Below are 12,768 nucleotides of genomic sequence, written 5' to 3'. Positions count from 1 at the left end.
GAAAAGACTAGATTTTAGACTTTTATTCACATGAACTTTGATCAACGGACATACAGTACAGACCAAAAGTTTGGACACACCTTCACTCTCCTTCTTGGTCAAATAGCCCTTGATGCCTTCAGTGTGACTCATAGTCATGAAAATAAAGAAAACCCTTTGAATGAGAAGGTGTGTCCAAACTTTTGGTCTGTACTGTAAATAGAGCACATCAGATATGATAAATGGAAGCTCAAGCATGCTTGTGTGACAAAAAACCTCATCAAACAACGTGTTTGCAGAAAATCCTAAATTAAATCTGTGCATATAAAGCGACTGCATTTCGTCAGAAGACTATAAAATACTCGATTCATATGGATTTACTCACACTCACATCATTCCAGACCTGTATGATTTTCTAATATTGTTGCTCATTGTTTCTTTGTTTTACTTTGTTTTACTGATGACAGATTGGTCACAGCCCACTGTATTTGAGTGTGAGCAAACAGGAATATTTCAGTTGGTCAGTTCCACACACAATGTTTTTAAATTATTCATATAGCACACATGTTGCAGAGAATATTTATTGCAAAGAATAAAACTGACATTTTAATGTCAGTTTTGGACCTTGACAACCCCATCACCATTTACTTTCATTGTACGAAAACAGAGCAGCCAGAACATTATGCTAAACATCTGCTTTTAGTGTTCATGAACTCAGAATGACAACATGGTGTGAAAGTGTTTATATATACATATAAATTAATAATGGAAGTCAATGGTCAAAGTGGAAATGTTTGCTCTCTGAGAAGAAATCAGGTTTTAATTTGGGTTTTGAATAGCAGGGTTTCTGTTACAGCTAAATAAGGGAAAAGCAGAGGTTTTATTTACATGAGTGAATGGGGACAGAGAGGTCTTCTCAGCATGCTATGCATTGTTCAGTTGGCGCTAATTAAATTTTAGCGGGCACTGTACGAGGTACATGGCAGGCGAGTTGCTGATGGGCTCTTTATATAGTGCCACAGAGTCTGTCACCCGAGGTTACTCATAAGCCAACATCCCCCACATGCTCAACAGCCCTAATAATACTGTACAAGAATCTTTAACAGAATAATTCAGGTAATTGATTTTGGAATGTTTATTTGGAATACTGTAAAATGTCTTTAAAGTGGTGACTGTTGAAGGCCTGGGACCGTATTCATAAAGATTCTAAGAATCCTCTCAGAAAACTCTTGATTTAGCTTAAAAACTTTTACGTAGGAGTCTTAACTTAAGAACGATTCGGGACCGATCTGAGAGCAACTCTGAGTAAGGAAAAGACAAAAACTTTCATCTTAGTGAGGAGGCGGGGTTGACCCCGTTGCTATGTATGACACAATCTTTTAAAGACTGTGATTGGTTGGTTGTCCAAGAAGGAAAAAAAGAGTGATTTTAAGTATAGGGTCTATTCTAATTCTCACTTTGAATTTGAATGCGTAATTTTTCCTATTTGACCGTTCTCTCTCTCTCTCACACACACACACACACACACACACACACATTATATGTGTGTATATAAATCCTTTTTGTTTATTAACCATGCTTTAATTTCCTATAAGGTATTTGATTGGCTTAGAATAATAAAAATTGTTCCACTCTTACCAATTACAGTGATTGCTGTCCTATTTAAGTGGCGGTTTGAATGTTGGTTTTAATGTATCAAACATGGAATCAAAACCAAGAAGGGCGAGAAAGCCAAACTGGACAGAGGAACAGTGTTTACTGTTAGCCCAGTTAGTGGATGAACACAAGGCCATTCTTAAAGGAAAATTCGGGTTAGGTGTCACAGCAAGGGACAAGCAGCAGACATGGGAGCGTATAGCACAAACTATTAACGGTTCATTCCCCCTGCTTGTGCGCCCCTATAAGCCTGCTATATTCATAAATGCAGATTTCTGAGCCTGTGAGGTGGGAATGTCCAGTGGAAACGAAATTAACTGCGACACAATAAGATGTTCTGAAAGTGCTGTAATTGTTTGTGTGATCACTCTGCTTACAGAAGGTTGTGACAGACCCAAATCATCACTATTGCATTGTTGCATTTTCCCAGTTGCCAAATATCGTAATGTAGTGATTACTTTAATTTCTGGCGCTATGGCATTTCTGCAGTGTGTCGGAGATGTTAGCACGTCTCTAATAAGATCAGTCACAAACATCATCCCTGCACGATCTAATCTAAAGTGTCTTATTAACTCACTGTCATCCATTGTCTGCAACACATTTCTTCTGCCTCTTTGTCTTTCTGCTATTTTCTCCTCTGCTAAAGAAAGTCTTAAGCCTCTTAAAAGTCCTCGTCTGTGCTCCTAACAAGTTTGACCTTCAGACCTCTTTTAAGGTTTAAGATGCTTTCTGAATTACTTTTTTCTTTACTAGGATTTTTTTCTTTAATTTTAAGAGTAAACGCCCACATTTCTAAGAATTTTCTTAGAATTTTGTCACTAGGAGCTACTTTTTGCATTAAGATTCTTTATGAATACGGGCCCTGTGGTTTTTGTTGAAAAAGGTTGGAGAAAAACGTACTGTAGACAGGCTCTAAAAAGCATTCAAATAATGAATCTCATAAATTGTGATTGCAGTTGCATCTAATCAAATGTGCATTCTTATTCTTTAGCTTGGGTTAAACTAATTAATTTTACTTTGTTGGAACAGCAGCTACGCTAATGATGTCTCTATTTGTTTCTCTGTTTTGCCACGGGATTTACATCCCATGGTAACTAGGATTTACACAAGCTCCAGTCTGGATCCAGAATACAGAAGAGATGATGCCAACCCCTCAGAGGACCTCAGATGATGCTAACCCTGAATCAACACACAGAACTAACAAATATTGCTACAAGTGTGATTGCATCATATAATAATTGCTGTTAATAATGTTCATCGTCTGGCTGACTACGTCTTGTATTAATTTTTTCTGAAAAATCCTGTATAATATACATAAACTGATCACCACCTATAAGCTACTACTAAATATTGTAGAAACGTAATTGTCTGTAAAGTTGCTTTGTAATGATTTGTATCGTAAAAAAGCGCTATACAAATAAACTTGAATTTAATTTGTTGCCCAACACAATATTCAATGTCATGTAATTTCTTTTAGAATTTATTTTAGATTAGAGTTTAATTATTTGAATATATTAATAATAACTGAATCATTTAAATACCTTTGAGTCATCCTGTGGCCCAACTAAAGGTTTGCAGAGGTCACCTAGGGAGCCTACTGATTGAGAACCACTGCTGTAAAGGAGGGACCCAGGTGATATCTAGAGTTCTTACAGGCACCCGAAACACCTTAGAAACCATATAGCAACATGTTTAATACCCAACAGACCATCTTACTATGTCCTGTGGACTTCCTGTGGATTTTGTTGTAAAATCTGCTTGTGGAAATTCTAACATGAAATTGGCGTTGAAATTTCTGTTTTTCACCAGCAAAAATTCACCAAACAGCTGTAAATGTGACAGTATCTTTACTCTGGCAGCTATTACCAATACTCAGTAGGCACAATTACTAGATTTTTCATTCCAACTTTTATATTGTGCCATTTATGGCTTGGAAATTATCTTGTAAAGATTATAAAAATTCAAAGGAATTACATAATATTAATTTGATTAATTCATAATAGCAAACAATATTGTGCAAAGCAGATGAGATCGAGTTTCCGGTGGCTGGCATGGAGGCGACATGCCTGGCACAGCATGGCCTCATCCTGTCATCACAGTGACATCTATTAGCATATGACTCTGTCTCATTCAACCATCCTGCTTCTGCTTTAGCTTGTCAGCCATGCCAGGCATCTTCATTAGAGAGGCCCGCTGCTCTGTCTGCTGATTACCAGCTGACCTCGAGTCCCATCTCTGTTCCTGCTCTCCAATGATCAGATGCCAAAATTCAAGTTATGGCCATGCTCTGTCCATAGGGATGAGCCGGTATCTCACATCCCCTGAAAGGGGAAGTCACACGACAGCATGAGATGCAGCACACAATAAGTCCCTAAACTTTTACCCTTTAAAGGCAAAGTGTGTAATTTCTGTAATAACAGCTTGAAAGATAACTGAATCCATTCTATTATTTATTTGAAGAAAATTTGCAAAATATTGCAATAACGATAACTATGAATATTAAGTTTTATCTGATCAAATGCACATTATTATTCTTTAGCTTGTGTTAAAATAATTAATTTTACTTGGTTGGAAGAGCAGCTAATTATGTCTATTTGTTTCTCTGTTTTGCCACAGGATTTACATCTCTTGTTAACTAGGATTTATACAAGCTCCAGTCTGGATGCAGAACACTTGAGAAGAGATGATGCCAACCCCTCAGAGGACCCCAGATGGTGCTAACCCTGAATCAACAAACAGAACTAACAAATAAGTGTGATTACATCATATAATAATTGCTGTTAATAGTGTTCATCGTCTGGTTGACTATGTCTTGACTATGTCCCAGACTAAAGTGTAAGTCTGAGTTGTTTTAACTGAGAGAAACTTGCACTGACTGATCTTAAAATATATCTGTCTTTGTTTTATCTCAAGATGCACACCAGTAATTTTTTTTTTTTTTAGGCATGTTAATAAAAATTACTTAAATGTCTTAACTGAACTATGACCTAATCCTGACTAAATCTAAGCACTGTCTGTGAAACCAGCTTAATTTTTAATTAATACTCTAGATATAGTTTGTGTCCCTTTTTTAATGTATCTATTTATGTCCGTAACGAAATGCGACAAGTTTAGCAGACAGTTTCATATGTAAAGTTAGGGGTTTGTTTAATCCACAACCCTGAGAATGAGAAGCACTGTAGTACTGTTAGACTTAGCGATCCGAGATGGTCCCACCCCAAACTTGCACACTGGCAGACAATGTTCAGTCTATAGGCAAGTCTATATTAGACTATTATTGCTGGAAACATTTACTATGGTGGGAAAGAGTGTCCAAAGAACTCTAGTAAAGTATTTACATGCACACTTGTAACATAGCAAACTGCTGATGAAAACTCATGCTGGTGGGTGGATGGGTGGGTGTGTTGTTGCTGCTGAGAGGTGGAGGATGGTGTGAGAGAGTAGGGGAAAAGAAGAGAAGTGGCGCAGCTGTGAAGGGTGAAAGTAGAGCTCACAGCTGTGAGCAACTGTTCTGCTCTTTATTTTTACACACTGGAGCTCAGCCGGTCCATTACAGCTGGGACATTTCTTCAGGGAACAAATCAAGTCAAGTCACCTTTATTTATATAGCGCTTTAAACAAAATACATTGCGTCAAAGCAACTGAACAACTTTCATTAGGAAAACAGTGTGTCAATAATGCAAAATGATAGTTAAAGGCAGTTCATCATTGAATTCAATGATGTCATCTCTGTTCAGTTGCATAGTGTCTGTGCATTTATTTGCAATCAAGTCAACGATATCGCTGTAGATGAAGTGACCCCAACTAAGCAAGCCAGAGGCGACAGCGGCAAGGAACCGAAACTCCATCGGTGACAGAATGGAGAAAAAAACCTTGGGAGAAACCAAGCTCAGTTGGGGGGCCAGTTCTCCTCTGACCAGACGAAACCAGTAGTTCAATTCCAGGCTGCAGCAAAGTCAGATTGTGCAGAAGAATCATCTGTTTCCTGTGGTCTTGTCCTGGTGGTCCTCTGAGACAAGTTCTTTACAGGGGATCTGTATCTGGGGCCCTAGTTGTCCTGGTCTCCGCTGTCTTTCAGGGCAGTAGAGGTCCTTTCTAGGTGCTGATCCACCATCTGGTCTGGATACGTACTGGATCCGGGTGACTGCAGTGACCCTCTGATCTGGATACAGACTGGATCTGGTGGCTATGGTGACCTCGGAAGAAGAGATTTTTAACGGATTTGGATATTAAAAGCATATTAGTATGTTATGTGTAAGCCAGGTTAAAGAGATGGGTCTTTAATCTAGATTTAAACTGTAAGAGTGTGTCTGCCTCCCGAACAATGTTAGGTAGGTTATTCCAGAGTTTGGGCGCCAAATAGGAAAAGGATCTGCCGCCCGCAGTTGATTTGGATATTCTAGGTATTATCAAAGTTTTGAGAACGTAGCGGACATAGAGGATTATAATGTAAAAGGAGCTCATTCAAATACTGAGGTGCTGAACCATTCAGGGCTTTATAAGTAATAAGCAATATTTTAAAATCTATATGATGTTTGATAGGAAGCCAGTGCAGTGTTGACACGACCGGGCTAATATGGTCATACTTACTGGTTCTAGTAAGAACTCTTGCTGCTGCATTTTGGACTAGCTGTAGTTTGTTTACTAAGCGTGCAGAACAACCTCCCAATAAAGCATTACAATAATCTAACCTTGAGGTCATAAATGCATGGATTAACATTTCTGCATTTGACATTGAGAGCATAGGCCATAATTTAGATATATTTTTGAGATGGAAAAATGCAGTTTTACAAGAGCTAGAAACATGGCTTTCTAAGGAAAATAAGGACAACACAAAGGCATCCCAAATCTGTCTGTGCTCTGTTTTGCTGTGATAATTCAAAAGATCAAGGAAGTGTTATTACTGTTTGTGAAAACTAAAATGAAAACTAAATGAAAACATTTTAATTATGTGAAATCAAGCTCTTGATGCATGGTATTATTGTAAATGTGAAAACTTTACAAGCTGCCTTCAATGAACATGAAAAGACTTAGCATTAGTTAGCAATAACCTGTGTTGTTATCATTAAAACTAAAACTACTTAAAAAAATCATAGGTTTGGTTGGTGATGTATTTGCCGATGGGATGTGTTCGCTGGATGTGGCAGGTGGCTGCCAGACCTAGAAAAGGCTATATGTCCATAACTATAACAACTGGCAAGAACTCATAAAATAATAAACATAAATAAAAGATTATTGTTGTTGTTGTTGTCATTATCATCTTTTTTTTTTTACTTTGTGCATTTTTATGCATATCTATCTATCTATCTATCTATCTATCTATCATTATTTATTCATTTATTTTTACTTTCCGTGTATGTGTGTGTCATTGGTTCTTTCCCTTGTATACATTACTGCCATGTCGTCATATGTGCTTTAAAAAAACAGCAACAACATTAAAAATGAAAAAAAAAAACAGAATTACTAAAACACTTTATTAATTATATTAAAATAACACTGGCAGTAACACTAGACTGTGGTGGTAAATTTATAAATTAGTTAGTGCATTAACCTTGGCAGACCTAAAAACTAAAGCTAAAGTAATTTAAAAATATATATAAACCTAACTTACAATGATAAAGTTAAAAATAATGAAAATTAACCTAAAATGAAACTTGAAACTACGAATTGAAAACCACGGCTGTGATACCTGTGATTTTAGTGTTGTAACATTGGGCAGCTTTTCTTTTTCCCAATGTCCTGCAACTTCATGCTCCAGCTATCAAAAAGGGATTTTCAAAAATCAAATATTGTTGTCTACAAGGAATGCATTCCTGTTTCCACAAATCAGCTTAGCAAATAAATGTCTCTGGGTCAATGACGGAAATCCATTAAGTAAACTAAATACATGGATGAAACTGTGTTTTTGTCAACCTGTCCTCCAACCAATACGCTCGTATAGGTCGTTTGTCCAAATTCCTGAAATACGGCCCATGAGAGTGTATACTACAATTGCACCCCTATCGGGAAAAGGTCGTTTTCATATTAATGTTTTGTACTCTTTTATTTGCACTCTGATTTGCGTTTCGTGTAGCTCAGTTGATAGATTATTGCGTTATACCTTGATATGTAATCATGCTATTGTAACCGTGATACACACTAAATGTAAGCTTACACTGTGCTAGGTTCGAAAAGAGCTAAGTGATATAAACTGTATCCATAAAAGGAAATATTAGACAAGGTAAATAGTAACCAGTAACTTTTACTCACATTAAGTTGCAAATAACAGTTGAAACACAATTGCATAACATTTATATGAAAAAAAAAAAAATGGGCCCTTTAAAATAAATGAGTCTCTGATTTTGTCCTTTTGTAGTCGTTAAAGTTTGTTTTGTGATCACTTTCTGTATTAATCAATCCTGTCAATAGTTCGGTGTCAAAAGTGTGTGTCACCAGTTCTGTGACAGTTCCTCCTTTTAAAAGGAAGTTTGCACTTGGATGAAAGTGGGTACCAGCTCAGGCGACTGATACTTTCCAACCACCAGGGGAAACGTTCGATGAGTTGGTCTGCGTCTCTTCACGATCACACTGGGAGGCTCGCCATCGATAGAGAAGGATCTTCCAAGTAGTTTTCACTCTGTTCATAAGACCTGACCTGTTTATTTCAAACAGGAAATTTAAAATAATGTTCTATATATGTTGTACAACAGTCATACTAAAGCATAACAACCATGTAACATTAAGAATCACATGCTGCATAATACTAAATGATCACCTGTTCAGGCCTATTTATCACACTTTAGTTCAACTTCAAATCTCAACTCAATTTCTAGAATATAACATACACAACTGTCTTGATTCTGCCTTCATGTCCTGATTTTCCTCCAGTCTTGAGGCAGGATCATGACAGACCCGTGTTTTGTGTACAAGCACATGGCCTTGTCCTTGGGCCATGTGCTTGTGTTGTCTCGTTTCCTTGCCCCGCCCCCTTGTTACCCTAGTTTTGTCATTATTGATTTACCTGTGCCACCTGTTATGTCATTATTTGTCTCCCTATTTTTATTCCCTTGTGTTCACTGTCTTGTGCGGTTCATTGTTGCTTTGTTACTCATTGTTACCCTCAGAAGATACGTTGTGAGTCCTGTGATAGTTTCTCTGTAGTAAGTGTTCTTGTGTGAAGAGTCTTTTGTTTATCGTGTCAACCTAGTCTTGTTAAATTATCTGACCTTGCCCTAGTCATTGTTTTCCCCCTCGTGGGTTTTGTTTTCCCCCTTTTGTGATCAATAAACGCCGTGTGTTGTGCATCCTGTCTGGGCTTGAGTTCATCCCTACCCGCCTCGTGACAGAATGAACCGCTGAACTAAGAACTCAGCAGACAGGATGTCCTCTGATCATCAGCGACGAGTGGAGCCTCTTAGGCACTGCTGGTGGTCATCCCCTACTGACAAGAAGAGGGTCACCCTCCCATACTCGTCCGAGGGTGAGTGGATCCTGCGGAACTATGCCCGGCTATGGGAGAGTTTCTCCCAGGAGGAGTCGCAGGTTTCCCCCTCGAGGTCCCCACCTTCGGCCAAGCTGCCAGTGATCCCAGAGGGTCGTATCCTGGCCGTTGCCGCACTGGGGGATCAGGCAAATCCCTCCGCGAGTCCTAAGGAACCTCCCACGGCCATCAGTCTCCACAAGATGCGAGGGAGGCGGTTTTCTTGGGAATCTGCCTCGGAATCCTCGGCGTCAGAATCAGCCCTGCCTGAGAGCGAACTTGCCCAACCAGTCTCAGACCCAGCTGTGCCCTCTGCACCGCGGCCAAGGAGAAAGAGGAGGAAGAAGGGTTCTTCCGGTCCTGCGTCTCTGTCTGAGCCTGAGTCCGCGATGCCTCTCCAACCCGCAGCCGCGGTGAGCACTGATCCCGAACCAGCAGCAGTGAGCGCTGATCCTGAACCGGCTACAGAAGGAACTGTGTCAAAGTCTGCAGTCGTGAGCGCTGAGGAGAGAGCCGCGGCCGACACTGCTGCTGAAGCAGTGTTGCAGTCTGTTTCGGCTAGTCAAGAGATGCCTGTAGTCATTGCTGCCAGGACCCTGTCAGAATATTTGTCACGCCTTGTCAAGATCTTTGAGGTCCCTGCCAGCCATGTCTTGTCCCCAGACCCTGTTCCTAGAGATCCTGAGCCAGCCGCAGTGAGCGCTGATCCCGAGCCAGCCGCTGTAAGCGCTGATCCCGAGCCAGCCGCTGTAAGCGCTGATCCCGAGCCAGCCGCTGTGAGCGCTGATCCCGAGCCAGCCGCTGTGAGCGCTGATCCCGAGCCAGCCGCTGTAAGCGCTGATCCCGAGCCAGCCGCAGTGAGCGCTGATCCCGAGCCAGCCATGGTGAGCGCTATTCCCGAGCCAGTTTCTGTCTACTCCGATGTTGTCATGTGTCCTGAAGATGTTGTCGTGTGTCCTGAAGATGTTGTCAGGTGTCCAGCGATCACTCCTGTCTTGTCCACAGATGTTGTCAAGTGTCCAGAGACCACTCCCCTCCCTACACCACCCAGACCTGTCCGGACCCCTCGTCGTCAGCCTTCGTCCCGTCCACCTAAGACTCCTGCCCCACCCAGGACTTCCCCCCATGAACTTTGTTGTCCCGCCTCCCCCCCTTCCTTTTTTTTTTTTTGATTTGCCACCCTAACCCTGTCATAGTCTATTCACGTTTACCCTTATTGCTATTTGTCATGTCTTGTTGGTTTGTGTCTCTGTCTCAGTCAGTCATGTCCCGTGTTTGATGTTCCCTTGAGGAGCGTCTGGAAGCCGCTCCTTAAGGGAGGGGTTCTGTCATGATTCTGCCTTCATGTCCTGATTTTCCTCTAGTCTTGAGGCAGGATCATGACAGGCCCGAGTTTTGTGTACAAGCACATGGCCTTGTCTTTGGGCCATATGCTTGTGTTGTCTCGTTTCCTTGCCCCGCCCCCTTGTTACCCTAGTTTTGTCATTATTGATTTACCTGTGCCACCTGTTATGTCATTATTAGTCTCCCTATTTATATTCCCTTGTGTTCACTGTCTTGTGCGGTTCATTGTTGCTTTGTTACTCATTGTTACCCTCAGAAGATACGTTGTGAGTACTGTGATAGTTTCTCTGTAGTAAGTGTTCTTGTGTGAAGAGTCTTTTGTTTATCGTGTCAACCTAGTCTTGTTAAATTATCTGTCCTTGCCCTAGTCATTGTTTTCCCCCTCGTGGGTTTTGTTTTCCCCCTTTTGTGATCAATAAACGCCGTGTGTTGTGCATCCTGTCTGCGCTTGAGTTCGTCCCTACCCGCCTCGTGACACACAACCTTATACTTAATTAATAACAGCTGATAATAAATCAACAAAAATGGCATACTCTTATATCCCTGGATTAGAGAAAAACTGTAAACAATACAGGCTCTACATAAGTTAAGTTGCAACACATAGCTGTAGTTGCAATATTAATACTTTAATTTGAGTACCCTTTTTAAAACAAAATGTTTTATCTACTCAAAGCTGAATTTAAACATTAAAGTTTAACATTTCCACTCACAACATTAAAATTAAATCATCATAGAAACCATATAGTATTTTTTATAACATTCCCTTCAATAGAAATGCTGTGTAATTCACTCAGCTATTCCTTAAAACAAAACAAATGGAACATAAAAACAACTGTGTTCAGGTAACTTAAATATCAGCTTACTATTTCTGTACTCTTTGTAAGCTTTGTATCACAGTTAGCAAGCAATATTAACATCATGCAGTTCACTAGCTTACCGAGATAAATACAGGTGGAAAACGGAGTTTTCCAAACTCTCGGTTGCTCCTCCTTATTCTGTCTTCTGTGTTGATTCTTTAGCTTGCTAATACACTCACTTTTATCACTCTGTTAACTTTATATCTGTAAATTTCCTCTCATTTCCCGTCGCCATCAATATATCAAGGGATATTAAGCTATTTTGGCAGATTTTTTTCTAAAGAGATATTACACTATTTTAATACAATTTTAAAGTAATTTTAACCCTGTATTGCCACTGGGTTACACACTCCCTTCCTTAACTGACATGAGTCCCTTCATGTTCTCTTTTTCTAATGATTACTTTCAAACGTTTCAACTAAAGCTCGATTAAATCCCTCTAGAATGGTCTGGGCAAAAGAAATCAACATCAACAAATCCATTTGGAATGTGTTGATCTCATTTACTCTTTTCTGTTTCCATATCTCCATCCATTTCTTCAGTTCTTTCCTCAGGTTCAACTGCAACAGGTAAGTTCTCTTCAGGTTCAACTGCAACAGGTAAGTTTTCCTCGGGTTCCACTGCAACAGGTAAGTTTTCCTCAGGTTCCACTGCAACAGGTAAGTTTTCCTCAGGCTCCAAATACATGGAACTTCTCTCCACAGAATTAGGACTGTTTTCAGTAGAGGACATGTCAGGTAAGGTTCCAGGTAAGCTTTGTTGTTCCATGCCAGGTAGGGTTTCAGAATCAACAGGTAAGTATTCAGCTCCAGCCCGTGTGCTTCTCCTGCGAGCTGCCTCACCATTTTCCTTAGGCATATCCATGACTTTAAAAAGTGTTGTCTCTACTTCAGAAACTTTGATGGGGTAAAATTGAGGATCCATACCATCATCATCCTCTGAACAAGTAAGTTGTTCACTTGGTTGGGAAAATGTCTGCTTGGTTCTGAGCCTACGTGCGGGTTTTGGCTCGACAACTTCTTCCTCTTCTTCAGAAAGGAAACCACAAGGTAGGAACAGATCACGATGTAATGTGCGAGTTGGCCCATCCTGACCTTCAGGACACACCACATAGACGGGTAAGTCTCCTGCTCTCTTTTGCACAATATAGACTTTTGACTCTCATCGGTCAGCCAGTTTGTGATTTTTGGCGAAGTCGAAGATTTTGCACAAGAACTCTGTCTCCTGCCTCAAGTGTGGATTCTCTTACTTGCCCATCAAACCTCTTTTTGTTCTTATCAGCCACTTTTTCCGCATTTTTAGTTGCAAGCTGATAGCTTTCCCTCGATTGAGACTTGAGATTTTTCACATACTGGGAATGTGAAGTAGATGAACTGTCTTTGACTGGTAAGCCAAATGCGATGTCTATGGGTAATCTGGGCTGCCGCGGTGAAAACCCTGTGGCATCGTTTCTCGTGCAATTGTATGCAAAAG

General features: G+C 40.2%; 1 long non-coding RNA gene across 1 annotated transcript; it reads right to left on the bottom strand.

Moving 5' to 3' along the window:
* Positions 1 to 7,856: 7,856 nt before the first annotated feature.
* LOC132129482 (uncharacterized) lies at positions 7,857 to 11,528 on the bottom strand. Its single transcript, XR_009428521.1, has 2 exons — positions 11,376 to 11,528; positions 7,857 to 8,269 (listed from the first exon to the last, which is right to left on the bottom strand). It is a non-coding gene; the product is annotated as an uncharacterized LOC132129482 (long non-coding RNA).
* Positions 11,529 to 12,768: the final 1,240 nt, after the last annotated feature.

Source organism: Carassius carassius, chromosome 4, assembly GCF_963082965.1.
Source record: "Carassius carassius chromosome 4, fCarCar2.1, whole genome shotgun sequence".
NCBI classification, from domain to species: Eukaryota; Metazoa; Chordata; class Actinopteri; order Cypriniformes; family Cyprinidae; genus Carassius; species Carassius carassius.
Note: the sequence above shows the minus strand (reverse complement) of the source record. Positions and strands in the feature narration are given on the sequence as shown.